Source organism: Chionomys nivalis, chromosome 19, assembly GCF_950005125.1.
Source record: "Chionomys nivalis chromosome 19, mChiNiv1.1, whole genome shotgun sequence".
NCBI classification, from domain to species: domain Eukaryota; kingdom Metazoa; phylum Chordata; class Mammalia; order Rodentia; family Cricetidae; genus Chionomys; species Chionomys nivalis.
This window is the reverse complement of record NC_080104.1, coordinates 4,065,925-4,079,359: the sequence shown is the minus strand read 5'-3', so window position 1 is coordinate 4,079,359 and position 13,435 is coordinate 4,065,925.

The window sequence follows — 13,435 nt, the reverse complement described above, 5'->3', positions numbered from 1 at the left end:
AAGCTTCTGTATTGTCAATTTATTGTCATTCAATAAATTGCAACATTATAGAAAAACACCAATAAGATTGTCTATGGTTCTGATATGGCATGCTCATGAAATTATACAAGTAGCAACTGCTTCCTAAATGCTTGTTAAATTGAAGTAAGATGATCCCTGGTCATGAGATATAGCTGCCTATTGTACAAATTGGAGAATGGAACCTGAGGGTGCACCTTTGCCTGCTGTCAGGTAGGCAGAGTCAGGAGGCATCAATAAGAACAAATTATTAACATTAAATATAAAGGGTGAACTCTTGTCTGAGGAAAAGAAAAGATTGCATATTACTTCTTGGTGACTTGGTGAGTTCAGAGTTATTTCTGGACTCTGGTCTTTGTGTTGTTATGCAAACAGAAAAATCCAATTTCCGTTCAAAATACTGCAAAGTCATGGAAACACCTTATGCATTTCCCTTGAGTGTGAAGCTGGAATCTGTTCAGAGACAGATGTGAGGCTATAGCAAGACTCTATAGGACAAGGGCTCAACACAGGCCCCAAGACAAATTAATTTCATTCCTCCATCTTCACTGGTATAAATCAAAATAATTTACTAAGGGTTTTTTATTTTATTCATTTATTTTATTATACTATCACAATATATTATATGCATTTCTTATACTCATCCCATGTTCATTTAATCATTACCCATTTAGTGGAGAACTACTATGGAATTAAGAAAGATTTTAAGAAAGAATGGCATTCAAGTCTTGAATGATTTCAGTAAACAAGCAAAGGGAAATAAACTCATAATAGATCATATGTGGTACAGCACAGAGGTAGGTGTGATTATAATACAAGGCAACATTCTAGCTAAGTCAACTCTAGCTCAAGACAGTATTGTAGATTCCTTGGGTAGGGCCATATTCTCCTAGTTGCCATGTTTTTCCACTTATACCTTTCATTTATTTTCCAAAGAGACAACTTTGCTTGTTAATGTCAACCCAAGCACATTTCTTCTTTGTTTGAAAATGTTAGTAGCTTCTCTGTAATAAATACAACAAAATCTGGACTCTTGCAACATAGTTTGGGTCAGGCTCATACTCCATCTTCATTTCTCCCTGTTTTCCCCTTTTATTATACAGAGCCAGCTTCCTTGTATTAAAAGGCTGACTTTTTCTTTTCCACCCACTGTGGAGGTTTGAATAGGAATGACCCGCATAGGCTCATATATGTGAATGTTGTTACTTGAGAGGATTAGGAGATGTGGTCATGTTGGAGGAAGTGTGTCACTTGGGTGGACATTGGGGTTTCAGAGGCACAAGTCTGGTGTTCTCTCTCTCTCTCCCTCTCCCTCCCTCTCCCTCCCTCTCCCTCTCTCTCTCTCTCTCTCTCTCTCTCTCTCTCTCTCTCTCTCTCTCTCTCTCTCTCCCTCTCTCTCTCCCTCTCTCTGTAGATCCAAATGTAGAAACCTCAGATCTCTCTCCAGCACCATGTCTGCCTGCATGCTGCCATGATTCCCACCATACTGATACTGGACTAGCCTTCAGAAACTGTAAACAACCCCAGTAAAATGATTTCTTTTATAAAAACATCTCTCCACAGAAATAGAACACTGACTAAGACAGCCCTGTAACTAGTATCACCATCATTCACCAATTAGACAATGCCATGTGCAGTGGCACATGGAAATACTGCCAAACCCAAGAAGAATCCTCTGTGCTAAGGCCTAGATAAGATCTGGCATGTAATAACTGCTCAAAAAATATGTCCAGACAGGATCCTCTGGTCATCAAAGCATCACCGTGAACAAGTCAGGAACAAAATTAAGGAAGCTATTACTGTAACAGATGAATGTTAGAGCTCAATTAGATACACAGAGAGTAGTACAGTGAAAATTATTAATATCCACCACACTATCCAAGAACTAAAGAGAAAACCCACTATGTAATATGTGGACACAGCCTGAAATGGGGCTCTTAGTATTGACCACACCTGACTTCTCAGGATTGATCAATACTGCTGCCTTCTTCAGTAGCATTGCTTGCCAGTCTCCCTGAGAAACAAACCCAAAGTGTAATCTACTCCTCAGGAGTTGACAGACCCACTCAATTTAACCACTTCTACGATCTTTTCACAGCCATTAAAAAAAAAAAAAAAAAAAAAAAAACTCTGGAAGACTTTTTTAATGTTTTGCAAGTGTAGCTGTGCATTTAAAGCCATCACATTCCTCCCATGCCACATTTGAGGCGGGTGACATGAGAGGAAACGGTCCCAACAGTATCCCTCAGCATCGCCACTGCCTGATACTTGTTTCTGAAAGTTCATTTCTTGCAGGAATATGTTTTGTTGGTCATCTTAATAACTGTCCACAGAATAGGTAAAGGGTTGTGAAACTATTGGAAGGGAAAGGCTTATCTCTGAATAACTTTTACTCACAGCCTAGCAAACTATCAGTTTTTGAATTTATGTGACTATTCATATATTCTAAGGAGCTGTTTAACCTAAATATTATAGGAAGTAATGATTAGTATACTTTTAGAAAACTATTTATTTATTTTTATTTCATGTGTACATTGAGTGACCGCATGCATGTCTGTGTACCATATGTATGCCTATTATTCATGGAGGCCAGAAGAAGGCATCCTATCCCCTAGAACTGGAATTACTGGCAATCGTGAGCCACCTTATATTTGTGCTGTCAGCTGAATTTGTGTCCTGCAAAAGCAGGAAATGTTTTTAACAATTGAATCATCTCTCCAGTTCTGATTTGCATCCCCACAGACACATATTCATACTTCTTTTTGTTGTCTTTTCATAACTTCTATTTTTGACATATGATCTGCTAGCCATTCACCTCAGAAAACAAGGAAGAGGAGATCTTCAGACCTTCATTCTCCCTCCTTGCCTCCAAATCCAATCCCTGTCTAATTCCCAGCTCTTATCAAACTATCTACTGTAGTCTTTTCTTCCTCTCTGCCCCATTTCTTTGAAGAACAAGAAGATCCTGGTAACACAAGAGACCCTTTTGGAACCCCTCAGACACCTGGCCTTCTTTCTTCTAGCTCACTCTTAAGTGTCAACTCCCAATAAAAGGAAGTACATTCTGCCACAGACCGGCTCAGTGGAACCACTCAGACCATGGGAGAAGCAGGGTCTTTGTACTCAGGAAGGCACGAGGACGGTGATGACAGACAGATACAACACGCAAGAGAGTGGTTTAAATCTGCTGTGATTTTATTGAATTCATGTTTCCATTATATAGTATTCAAACAAGGAACAAATCATAAGGTCATGTATCATCAGTTGGCACAGTATGAAAGCTTCTCTTAGTTACATCAGCAATTTCTAAAGAGAGCATATTATCAGGAACAGGTATTAGACATAAAACATCCTCTGAAGTGGAACTCTTGTCCCTGGGAATGTAAACCTCAGACAAGTGGTTTCATCTTATCTAGAAATAGAAAGCTTCCATTTCATTGTCGCTTTCATGGCCCTCCTGTAGCCTCCCTTTCCAACCCTTTCTTTATCTCATTAGTGACCAAACATGCCTAACAGCTCTCTGCACCTGCTGAAATATACTTTTTTGTACCTTTTTATGCAGCAGACACCATGGGGGTTGGGATCTAGCAAGCCAGGATAGCCAAAACAATCCTATACAATAAAAGAACTTCTGGAGGCATTACCATCCCTGATATCAAATTCTATTACTGATCTACAGTAATGAAAACAGCTTGGTATTGGCATAAAAACAGAGATGTTGAACAATGGAATCGAATTGAAGACCGACACAGATATTAACCCACAAACCTGTGAACACCTGATTTTTGACAAAGAAGCTAAAATTATACAATGGAAGAAAGAAAGCATCTTTAACAAATGGTGCTGGAGTAACTGGTTGTCAGTCTGTAAAAGAATGAAAATAGATCCATATCTATCACCATGCACAAAACTCAAGTCCAAATGCATTAAAGACCTCAATATATATCTGACCACACTGAACCTGATAAAAGAGAAAGTGGGAAGTAGCCTGCAATACATGGGCACAGGAGACCACTTCATACATATAACCCCAGTAACACAGACAATAAGAGCAATAATAAATAAATGGGACCTCCTGAAACTGAGAAGTTTCTGTAAAGCAAAGGACACAGTCAATAAGACAAAAAGGCAACCTACTGAATGGGAGATCTTCACCAACCCCACATCAGACAAAGGTCTGATCTCCAAAATATATAAGGAATTCAAGAAACTAGACATTAAAATTCTAAATAACCCAATTAAAAATGGGGTACTGAACTGAACAGAGAATTCTCAACAGAAGAATTTCAAATGGCCAAAAGATACTGAAGGACATGTTCAACTTCCTTAGCTATCCAGGAAATGCAGATCAAAACAACTTTTAGATACCATCTTACACCTTTCAGAATGGCTAAAATCAAAAACACCAATGATAACCTATGCTGGAGAGGATGTAGAATAAGGGGAACACTCATCCATTGCTGGTGGGAATGCAAACTTGTGCAACCACTTTGGAAGTTAGTGTGGTGGTTTCTTTGAAAATTGGGGGTCAACTTACCTCAGGATCCAGCAATACCACTCTTGGAAACATAACCAAGAGATGCTCAATCATACTGCAAAAGCATTTGTTCAACTATGTATATAGCAGCATTATTTGTAAAAGCTAGAACCTGGAAACAATCCAGATGTCCCTCAATGGAAGAATGGATAAAGAAAGTGTGGCACATCTAAACACTAGAGTACTACTCAGTGGTAAAAAAAAAACAATGACATCTTGAATTTTGCATGCAAATGGATAGAAATAGTAAACACTATCCTGAGTGAGATAGCCCAGACCCAAAAATACGAATATGGTATGTACTCACTCACTTAGTGGATTATAGCCATAAACAGAGGACACTGAGCCTACAGTGCACCATCCTATGAAAGCTAAGTAATAAGGTAAACCCAAAGAAAAACATATATAGATGCTCCTAGAAACTGGAAGCAGACAAGATAGCCAGGCAAAAGTTGGGAGCATGGGGATAGAGTAGGGTGGGGGGGAGGGGAGATGGGGAGAGAAAAGGGTGAAGGGGAGGGTTAGGGAGATCTTGGGGACGTGGGATGGTTGAGATGGAGGAAGGGTGGATATGGGAGCAGGGAAGAAGATATCTTAATTAAGGGAGCCATTTTAGGGTTGGCAAGAGGCTTGGCTCTGGAGGGGTTCCCAGGAGTCCACAGGGATGTCCCCAGCTAGGACCCTGAGCAGTGGAAGAGAGGGTGCCTGAATAAGCCTTGTCCCATAGTCAGAGTGATGACTATCTTGAATATCACCATAGAACCTTCGTCTGGCGACAGATGGAGATACAGACAGAGACCCACATCGGAACATTGGACTGACCTCCCAATGTCCAGTTGAAGAGTAGAAGGAGAGAGAATATGAGCAAGGAAGTCAGGACCATGAGGGGTTGATCTAATGGGAGCTCACCAAAGCCAGCTGGACTGCGACTGAAGGAGCATGGATCAAAATGGACCCTCTGAATGTGGCTGACAATTGGGGCAGACTGAGAAGCCAATGATAATGGCACCGGGATTTGTCTCTACTGCATATAGTGGCTTTTGGGATCCTCTTCTATTTGGATGCATATCTTCCTAAGCCTGGATGGAGGGGGGAGGGCCTTGGACTTCCCACAGAACAGGGTACCCTTTCCTTTGTTCGGACTAGAGGAGAAGCGGGGCGAGGGAGAGGAGATGGGAGGGAAATGGGAGGAAGGGAGGAAGTGGAGATTTTGAATGGTATTATTTATAAAGCAATGAAAAACAAATAAAAAATAAAAATAAATTTAAAAACACCAAAAAGAATCTATTGTATGAAAAAAATCTTTTTTCATAAAAAGCAATATAATTACATCATAGCACTATTATTTGTAATAGCCAGAAACTGGAGACAACCTAGATGTTCATCAACCAAAAAAAAAAATGGATAAAGAATATGTGGTACATTTACACAATGGAGTATTACCCAGCAATAAAAAACAATGACATCTTGAAATTATCAGGCAAAAGAATAGAACTAGAAAAAATAATCCTGAGTGAGATAACCCAAAACCAGAAAGACAAACACACTATGTATTCACTTATAAGTAGATATTAGCAAAGGGTAACCAGTCTACAAACCACAACCCCAGAGAAGCTAGGTAAAAAGGAGGACCCTAAGAGGGAATCACATGGAGGGCCCCAGAAAAGGGGAATAGTTAAGATCTTTTGGGTAAATTGGGAAGGAGAGGAAAAGGGAGGGGATGGGGTAAGAACATGAGGACTCAAAATGGCCAAGTTGGAGGGAGCAGCAGAGAGAGAGAGAACAATGAAAGAGGTATCTTGATAAAGGGGGCCATTATGGAGATAAGGAGAAACCAGGTGCTAGAGAACTTCCCAAGAATCCACAAGGATGACTCCAACTAAGACTCCTAGCAATAGTGGAGAGGGTGCCTGAACTGGCCTTTCCCTATAATCAGATTAGTGACTACCATAATTGTCATCATTTAACCTCCATCCAATAACTAACAGACATACACAGATGAGCTCGGCACAGCATCTGAGCTGGGCTCCTGGAGCTTAGCTGAAGAGAGGAAAGAGGGATCATATGAGCAAGGAGGGTCAAGATCATGAGGGGGACCACAGAGGCAGCTGACCTGAGCTAGTGGGAGTTAACAGACTATGGATTGTCAACCGGGGATCCTACATGGGACCAAACTGAATATGGATGACAGTTATGTGGTTTGATCTGTTAAGGGCACTGGCGGTGGGACCAGGACTTATCCTGGGTGTATGAACTGGCTTTTTGGAGGCCATTCTCTGTGGTGGGATACCTTATTCAGTCTTGATACAGGAGGAAGGGTCTTGGTCTTGCCTCAACTTTGTATACCAGACATTGTTGACTCCCCAAGGGAGGTCCTACTCCTTCTGAGGAGAGAATGGGGAGTGAGATGGGAGGAAGTGAAGATGAGAGAAGGGGAGGGTGGGGTAACTGGGGCTGGTATGTAAAATGAAAAAAAAATATAATTACATCATTTCCTCGTTCCTCTCCTCCCTTTAAAACTTTCTCAAATCCCCATCCCTTCTGTCTTTTAAATTCATGGCCTCTGTTTCCATTAATTATAGTTACATGCAAATAATTATATGCATATATATATCCCCAAATATAACCTTTTCAGTCTGTATAATGTCTACATTTAATGTATATGTTTTCAGAACTATTTGGTATTAGATAAACACTTGGTGTGTTCTTCCTGAGTAAGGACTATTTCTCCAGCTCCTATTAGTCCTTAGTTTCTGTGGTTCTTTGTGTAGCGAGAAAGACCACAGGGGCTGAGCATCATTTTATTCATTGCTGTGCAGCCAACAATGCCATGGAAAAAATCTCTACAGAAGATTTTGGTTGTAAGTTCAAGAGAAGTGATTGGTAGCATATAGAAGCCTCAGTACTGAAATGGGTTCGGAGGAGGAGTGAAGAAAATGCATGGAAAGCTCTTATTCTTCAAGGGACATGGTCTATAATGAAATTCCTAAGTCAGAGGTAAGCTCTGCAGTAAAGCAGAAAAGCTAAAGACAGCTGGATATCCTCTCCATTCAGCAGAACTCAACCAACTTGGCCAAAAATATTTCCCATGTAACAGCAGTAGGGGCTGAAAGGGAAAGTCTGCTCCTCACACACACCAGACCTACAGCTCCAGGAAAAGATGCTGTAGATGTCAGGCTTCCCAGAGACCTGCCAAACTAGTACCTACAATCACCACTTCTCTACAAACCAGACCCCAGACAACACAGAGACTAAGGGCTCCATTCTCCCTGCTCCCACATGACACCACCTGGAGTCTGACAGAGCGAGATGGATCAAAGAATTTCATCTTTCAATTCTCAGCTGTGTCAGCAATTCACTCCATAGTGCTCTTTTTAAAATGTGTTATATGTGTGCATATGTGTGTGGGTGCCTTTAGAGGCTATAAGAGGGTGAAGAATTCTCTGGAACTGGAGTTACAGGTGCTTGCAAGCCAGCTAATATGGGTGCTGGCAAAAAACTCAGATTCTCTACAAGAGTAGTATATGCTTCTAATTGCTGAGCTATCTTTCCAGTTGGTTTGGTCTATTTTTTAATCAGCTATGTTCTTTCAGTTGAAGCATTTGCAATATTCATGTAGGGCTTGGATGTGGTGAAGTTGAGTATGTAGCTCATAAAATAGTCCCTCATTCTAGAAGTTGAAGGTACTTAGTATAAACTCTTTATTATTCCCTGAGTAGAATATAAAGTTTTAGGGCACCCACAACTGCTGGATATTACAACTATGGCCAGCTAACAACAGGCCATTTTGACTTAACTAATTAAACAACCAACGATAGTACAGAAATAAATAAGTATGCAACAACATAACTAAACAAAGCAGTAAAATAACAACATATTTGTAATTCTAACACAATAACATAAAAAATATAAAGAAAAGAAAAAATCTCCACAATCAACAATAACAATAACCCCATTAACAAAATATAACTCCTCTAAAAATTACTAACAGCATATACTGAGAGTGAATTAAGTGAAATCTGAAGACAGGAGGGTAGTTATAGTGTTATTTGATTTTTTATAATATTGTTCGTGGCCCAGTACCAATGATTCCCTTTTTCATTAAAAAAAAAAATATGAATCCTTTGAGAATTTCATATAATGTATTTTAAGCATATTCTTCCACAATTCCTCATTCTAACTCCAGTGTCTATACCCCTAAAGAAATAATTGCTTCCCCTCTCCAAAGAAAAACCACTGATTTTTAAAGCGCTTCAACTGGGGGGTAGAGGCCTCACAAGTGCCTCCCTCATCCATGGTGGAATGTGGAGGAGCTCATCTTGTGCAAGTAGCCACCACTCTTTGATGTGGGATTCTTCTCTGTATGCTGTAATTACCATTAATGAATAAAGAAACTGCTTTGGACCTATAGCAGGACATATCATAGAGAGGAGAGGAAAACTAAACTGAACGCTGGGACGAAGAAGGCAAAGTCATGGAGAAGTCATGGAGCCTGCACCAGAGACAAATTCGTTGAAACTTTGCTGGTAGGCCACAACCTAGTGGTAATGCACAGATTAATGGAGATGGATTGAATTAAAATGCAACAGTTAGCCAATAAGAAACTAGAGCTAATGGGCCAAGCAGTGATTTAGTTAATATGGTTTCTGTGTGATTATTTTGGGAGTCTGAGCAGCTGGGAACATCTGTTCTGCTCACATACGCAGTGGTCATGTCACTTCCAGAAGATGGTACTTCACCACGCCCTCCTTCTCAGTTATCTCCCACAGTCTCTCTGCCCAGAGTTGGGGTAGGCTGCTTTTGTCTTGAGTTATTTTAAGTTTCCCGTGCTAGTTAACTTTTTGTCAACCAGAGCAAGCCAAGGATATCTGGGAAGAGGAAACTTCAGTTGAGAAAAATGCCTCCATTAGACTAGCCTGTTGGCAAGCCTGTTGAGCAGTTTTTAAGTGATATGGGAGGTCTTAAGCCACTGTGGGTGGTGCCATCCCTGGCTGAGCAAGAAGTCCGGATGTGTAAGAAAGCAAGCTGAGCAAATCATGGAGCACAAGCCAGTAAACAGTGTTCTTCCATGGGCTGTTTCAGCTCCTGCTTCCAGATTCTTGCTTTGAGTTCCTGGCCTGGCTTCCGTGAATGGTGGACAACAACCTGTAAAGTGCAATAATCCCTTTCTTCTCAACTTGCTTTTGGTCATGGTGTTTTATAACAGTAATAGGAAGCAAACTAGAACATTTCCCTTTTAATTTCTTCTTTGACTTGTTGGTTTTGTAAGAAAAGGTGTCTGATTTCTGCATGTGTGTGAATCTTTCAGTTTTCTTCCTGTTGTTGACATCTTTCATTCCATTGTATGTAGAAAAGATATTTACCATAAATTATTTGTCAGAGGGGTTAGACATAAATGTAACAGGATTTCACCATTTCTTTCTAGCTTTAAAATAGGATCAGTGGATGGAGACATGACTCAGCATTAAAAAGTGATTACCAACGCAGGCAAGTCCGGGCGGCAGAGGCACCGGCGTGCAGGCAGGCCCGGGTGGCGGAGGCACCGACAGTCAGGCCCGGCAGGCAGGCCTAGGCGGCGGAAGCACCGGCGCGCAGGCAGGCCCAGGTGGCGGAGGCACCGGCAGGCAGGCCTAGGCGGCGGAAGCACCGGCGCGCAGGCAGGCCCGGGCAGCGGAGGCACCAGCACGCAGGCAAGTCCGGGCGGCAGAGGCACCGGTGTGCAGGCAGGCCCGGGTGGCGGAGGCACCGGCAGTCAGACCCGGCAGGCAGGCCTAGGCGGCGGAAGCACCAGCGTGCAGGCAGGCCCAGGTGGCGGAGGCACCGGCAGGCAGGCCTAGGCGGCGGAAGCACGGGCGCACAGACAGTTCCGGCCGGCGGAGGCACCGGCAGGCAGGCCTAGGCGGCGGAAGCAACGGCGCGCAGGCAGGCCCGGGCAGCGGAGGCACCAGCACGCAGGCAAGTCCGGGTGGCAGAGGCACCGGCGTGCAGGCAGGCCCGGGTGGCGGAGCCACCGGCAGTCAGGCCCGGCAGGCAGGCCTAGGCAGCGGAAGCACGGGCGCACAGACAGTTCCGGCCGGCGGAGGCACCGGCAGGCAGGCCTAGGCGGCGGAAGCACGGGCGCACAGACAGTTCCGGCCGGCGGAGGCACCGGCAGGCAGGCCTAGGCGGCGGAAGCACCGGCGCGCAGGCAGGCCCGGGCGGCGGAGGCACCAGCACGCAGGCAAGTCCGGGCGGCAGAGGCACCGGCGTGCAGGCAGGCCCGGGTGGCGGAGGCACCGACAGTCAGGCCCGGCAGGCAGGCCTAGGCGGCGGAAGCACCGGCGCGCAGGCAGGCCCAGGTGGCGGAGGCACCGGCAGGCAGGCCTAGGCGGCGGAAGCACCAGCGCACAGACAGTTCCGGGCGGCAGAGGCACCGGCAGGCAGGCCCGGGCGGCGGAGGCACTGGATGCAGGATAGTGCGGGCAAGAAACAGTGAAGCCTGCACTGAGAGCAGATTGCCCCGCTACAATTAAATCAAACCCAATAGATAGCATCGGTAAGAGGAGATGGGCAGACGCCAAGGCAAAAATTCACCCAACAATCTGAAAAACAACATGAAAACACCAGAACCCAATGATCTTACAACACAAGGACTTGAACACCCTAACACAGGAGAAGAGGAAAAAACTGACTTTTTGAAAGCAATAGAGTCCCTTAAACAACATGTAAAAAACGCCCTCATAGAAATGGATGAGAAGTATAACAAAAAGTTTGAAGAAATGAGTAAATACGTAAATGATACCCTGGGAAGCCAAGAAAAAACGATCAAACAGGTAATGGAAACGGTCCAAGAATTGAAAACTGAAATGGAAGCAAGAAAGAAAACACAAACTGAGGACCAGCTGGATATGGCAAATATAGGTCAACGAGCAGAGACTACAGAAACAAGCATAATCAATAGAATACAAGAGATAGAAGAAAGAATCTCAGATTCTGAAGACAACATAGAGAAAATAAACGGACTGATCAAAGAAAACACCAAAACCAACAAATTCTCATCACAAAACATTCAGGAAATATGGGACACAATAAAAAGACCAAACCTAAGAATAATAGGGATAGAAGAAGGAGAAGAGGCACAGCTCAAAGGTCCAGAAAACATTTTTAACAAAATTATGGAAGAAAACTTCCCCAACATAAAGAAAGATATTCCTTTGAATATTCAAGAAGCATACAGAACACCAAACAGACTGGATCAAAAAAAAAGTCCCCTCGCCATATAATAATCAAAACACAAAATATACAGATTAAAGAAAGAATATTAAGAGCTGCAAAGGAAAAAGGCCAAGTAACTTATAAAGGTAAACCGATCAGACTTACACCTGGAAACCATGAAAGCCAGAAGGTCCTGGATAGAGGTACTACAGAAACTAAGAGACCATGGATGCAAACCCAAACTACTATACCCAGCCAAGCTATCGTTCACTATCAATGGAGAAAACAAGACATTCCAGGATAAGAACAAATTTAAACAATACGTTGCCACAAATCCAGCCCTACAGAAAGTAATAGAAGGAAAATCACAACCCAAGGAATCCAACATTGCCAACACTGCCTACAATAACCCAGGCATCTAGCGACCCTTCAACAGCACAACTCAAAGAAGGGAGACACACAAACTCTTCTACCAAAAGCAGTAAGAATAACCGGAGTTAACAACCACTGGTCATTAATATCACTTAATATTAATGGTCTCAATTCACCAATAAAAAGGCACAGGCTAAGAGATTGGATACGAAAACAGGATCCAACAGTCTGCTGTTTGCAAGAAACTCATCTCAACCACAAAGACAGGCATCTACTCAGAGTAAAGGGTTGGGAAAAGGTTTTTCAAGCAAATGGTCCTAAGAAAAAAGCAGGTGTGGCCATACTAATTTCTAACAAAACTGACTTCAAACTAAAATCAATCAGAAAAGATCGACAGGGACACTTTATACTCATAACAGGAACGATTCAGCAGGATGAAGTCTCAATCCTGAATATCTATGCCCCTAATATAAAAGCACCCACCTATGTAAAAGAAATATTGCTAAAACTCAAGGCAGACATCAAATCACACACACTAGTAGTAGGAGACTTCAACACACCTCTCTCACCAATGGACAGGTCAATCAGACAGAAAACTAATAGAGAATTAAAAGAATTGTTGGAGGTAATGAAACAAATGGACTTAACAGACATCTATAGAACACTCCACCCAAATAGGAAAGAATACACCTTCTTCTCTGCAGCTCATGGAACCTTCTCGAAAATTGACCACATACTTGGAAACAAAGGAAACCTCCACAGATACAAAAAAATATCAGTGTCCACCTGTGTCTTATCAGATCACCACGGATTAAAGTTAGAAGCCACCAACAAAGCTACCCCCAGAAAGCCGACAAACTCATGGAAACTGAACAGTCAACTACTGAACCACACCTGGGTCAAGGAAGAAATTAAGAAAGAAATTAAAGTCTTCCTTGAATTTAATGAAAACAAAGAGACAACATACTCAAACCTATGGGACATGATGAAAGCAGTGCTAAGAGGAAAGTTCATAGCACTAAGTGCCCACTTAAAGAAAACGAAGAAAGCATACATTGGGGACTTAACAGCACACCTGAAAGCTCTAGAAAAAAAAGAAGCAGACGCGCCCAGGAGGAGTAGAAGACTGGAAATAATCAAACTGAGGGCAGAAATCAACAAAATAAAAACACAGAAAACAGTCCAAAGAATCAATGAAACAAAAAGTTGGTTCTTGGAGAAAATCAACAAGATTGACAAACCCCTATCCAAACTAATTAAACGACAGAGAGAGAACACGCAAATAAATAAGATCAGAAATGAAAAGGGGGACAT